This window comes from Sesamum indicum, linkage group LG9 (genome assembly GCF_026168435.1).
Source record: "Sesamum indicum cultivar Baizhima isolate 11 linkage group LG9, ASM2616843v1, whole genome shotgun sequence".
Taxonomy (NCBI): domain Eukaryota; kingdom Viridiplantae; phylum Streptophyta; class Magnoliopsida; order Lamiales; family Pedaliaceae; genus Sesamum; species Sesamum indicum.
In genome coordinates, this window is record NC_142665.1 from 21,069,743 (window position 1) to 21,074,033 (window position 4,291).

Genomic DNA, 4,291 nt, shown 5'->3' on the forward strand with positions numbered 1-4,291 from the left:
AATGCGTGAAGCCGTATGAGGGAAATTTGATTATAAAAAGATTAATTTGACCTGCAATAAGTCAATTAGAGGTTAATATAGATTTTTGTCTGATTTTTTTGTTAGTGTCAGCAAATTCGGCGAACTTTTACTAATAGAGGAACTTATTTGTTAGATGGAAATAAACCACAGAAATACTAAATGTAATTTTTTAAATTATAAAAAATTTATGTATAATTATACAAAATTTCAAAAAAAGAGAGTGTAATTATCTCTTAGTTAAATTGTTAAATATCTTTGATTCCTTTTTTTCCCTTAGTTCAGGTAATTCACAGTACTCACCTAAAATTTCTTCAGGAAGACAATTTAGATTTTTTTTTTTATCGTTAACTTTAATGTTACATCTCATATACTATATGTATAATTTTTTAAAATAAATATATAAGTAATATAAATTTTATATACATGACACGTGTCATGTAACAAATGGCTGCTTTGACTTTTATATAAGTCTCGTGATTATATTTTAAAAAGATTCTTTGTTAAAAATAGAATGTCGTGGGATTTAAAAGCCGTTCAAACTTTTTCTTTTTTTTCATTTTTTAGGTAGATAAAAAATATTACATAAATTATATTTAAACCATACATACTATTTAGTATAAAGACAACACCTACTATTACAGTAGAAAGATAAAATTTACTATACATATTGTAGAACAACATCCCACGCTTGATTAGATTCGAGCCCATGATGAGGTCTCAATTTAATCAATTGAGCTATGTTTCATTGGCTCGTTCAAGCTTCTATTGATAATCAATGTGAGACACGTCTCTACACTATTAGCTCTATAGATGAGGGTTTAGGATAGACACATAACCTCATATCCGCCCCTAGATAGCACAAACATAATGCAGCACGCAACAAAATTATAATCTATGTACAATTCCCGTCTCAGATTTCTTTTTCTTATTTCATCTTATCTCATAAAAGATTTCTCGTACAATAAATTTAAAGAAGATTAACGAACTAAGGTAATTGTTGGCCGTTGAAATCAGAAAATACTAATAATTTTTTAAATAATGAGGGACTGATTTTAATTATGTTTAATATCAGAAAGTTCATTATAATTTATCCTAATTAATTTTTAATTATTATATGTTATTTCTTCCTTTATTTTATTTTATAAATAAATTAATTATCATTAGTACACTACCCATACTGCTCAAAAACAATATGGAATCAGAAAGTAAATCAAAATTTAAAATGCTATGAATACATGTGATGGTTAACATAAAGCAATCAACAATGGGTTAGCTTTGTATTTACTACATTTCAACAAAAGCCCAAGCGACAAGAAACATAAATCACACAAGACGCCTCAACCTTTAACAAAGTTAGCAAAAAACTTGTAATGGATTTTGATTACTTCATGAAACTTATATCTCCTCTAAAAAGTTAAAGCTAGTGTTTGCTTCTAGTAAAGGAATCATTCACTTTCTAAAAAAGAGCCACAAGAACAGCTGTTCAATTTATCAAGCAACACCACAGATTCAACATCTTATAGGCCTAATATCCTGGTTTCTGCAATACCAAAACCACATTACAAGGAAACTGTTACCACTCAAATATGTATGAAACTGCCTATAAGTACCTGAAGGTAGAAAAATAACAGAAACTTGCGCAGGTGAATGATTAGTTGTTTACCTGATAAGCAGTAAGCCACATGTAATCATAAGCATGAGTCAAGTATCCGCTACAACATATATAACTGATTAATTGTTCCTGAGCAAAAGGACCATTCTCCCTCTTCCATGCGAGTACCCAAAAATCAAGGTGATGCTACAAAAACTACCATGTGATTCAAGGGTAAAAATTATAGAGACCGCTATTAGCAGGAAGGAAATCAAAATAGCTAAACACACCAAAGTTAGAGTTCAAAACTACAACATTTTTTAGTGGTCGCTGGCAACCAATTCAAGTTGGTTAGGAGATCATAACCACCCAAGCCATTTATCAGATTTTATCAATCCTCTACTCATTTTCTCTCACTATATACGCTCTAGTAAAGTAAATCAATCTAAGACAACTCTTTCTAACAAGATATACTGAAAGGAAAAAAGAAGAGGGACAATCCACTCTCTTCTGTCCTGTTATTGCTTTTCATTTCAATAAATACTATTTCATATCAGGTAAATAAAAATGAGAATACACATCTATACAAGCATAAAACAATGTTACAAAATACATAAATAGACCACAAAGACACACAATACCCGCAATGAACAAAAAATGTTGCGAAACTATGGTGACATTCTGCACGAGAAAAAGGGTTGTGTAGATAGAAATGAAGACTCAAAAATTGAAGGAGAATGGCAAATGTAACAAGACACAGATGACATTCGTTGGCGCAGAAGATAAAAGCAACACCTCACTTCTTCTATGTTCAAAATGAAAGTAAAACATGTTCTACCGTGACACACACACACACACACACACACACACACCCCACACACCGCGCACACACACACACACACACCCCACACATACCCACAAACACACACACACACCCCCCCCCACACACACACCCCACATACATACACACACCCCCCCTATAAATAAGCATAAAATGTGGCGAAACTAAGGTGACATTCTGCACGAGAAAAAGGATTGTGTACATATTAATGAAGACTTAGAAATTGAAATACAACGGCAAATTTAACGAGACGCAGATGGTATTCGTTGGCGTAGAAGATAAAAACAACACCTCACTTCTTCTATGTTCAAAATGGAAGTAAAACATGTTCTATCGTGGCACAGACACACACACACACACCCCACACTCACACTCACACACACTCACACACAAAAAAAAAGAACGCATAGATATGGAAATGGAAATGTCAGAACAAGAAGGGGGCATCATTCAACAAAACTTCTCAAGTTTTTGGTCGATAAAATTGAAAAAGAAATACAGTAGCTGATTAGAACATATAAAAATATATTCCTTGAAATCATGATCTCAACAGAAACCTGCTACACCAGATCATAATTTTCAGAGAGGTTGACCCAGAAACTAGATAATATTAATCACATCACTGCCCTAATACAATTACATACATAAAACATACTGGAAAATGCTACAATCTTCTATGTCCAATAATAGCATTGGGTTAAAAGAGTAGCAATAGTTAAGCGCTTGTTGATGTCCACAGGCAGGCAATCCCCCCAAGCATCGAATCGCAACCAAAAAAGAAAACAACTTTAAACTCAATAAAATTCAAAAGCATTACTGCAATATTTCAACTAACTGGAACGATCACATGTTAGAATTACATATAACATACTCAGTAAATATCAGAATTCTTACAACAAAGAAACAAAGCAATTAGAATGATATATTACATCAAACTGAAAACAACAAATGCACCAAATTAATGAATTTTGATTAATTCGTGAAACTTATATCTCTTCCAAAAAGTTAAAGCTAGTGTCTGATTCCAGTAAAGAAATCATTCACTTTCTAAAGAAGAGCCACAAGAACAGTTGTTCCATTTATCAAGCAACACCACAAATTTAACAACTTATAGGCTTAATATCTTGGTTTCTGCAATACCAAAACCATATTACTAGGAAACTCTTACCACTCAAATATGTATGAAACTGCCCATAAGTACCTGAAGGCAGAAAAATAACAGAAACTTGGGCAGGTGAATGATTAGTTGTTTACCTGATAAGCAGTAAGCCACATGTAAGTACAAGCATGAGTCAAGCATCCGCTACAACATATATAACTAAATAATGGTTTCTGAGCAAAAGGATCATTCTCCCTCTTACATGCGAATACCCAAAAATCCAGGTGATGCTACAGAAACTACCATATGATTCAAGGATAAAAATTATAGAGACCGCTATAATTCGTTGGCACAAAAAGTTCGTTGGCGCAGAAGATAAAATCAACATCTCACTTCTTCTATGTTCAAAATGGAAGTAAAACATATTCTACCGTGACACATACATACACACCGCACACAGACACACACAAACACACACCCCGCACACGCACACGCACATGCACACGGACACACACACCGCACACGCACAAACACACACACACACACACAGCCCGCACACGCACAAACACACACACACACACACACAGCCCGCACACGCACACGCACACGCACACGCACACCACACACACACACACACATATAACACACGCACCCCCTATAAACAAGCATAAAATATGGCGAAACTAAGGTGACATTCTGCACGAAAAAAAGATTTGTGTAGATAAAAATGGAAAAGTCG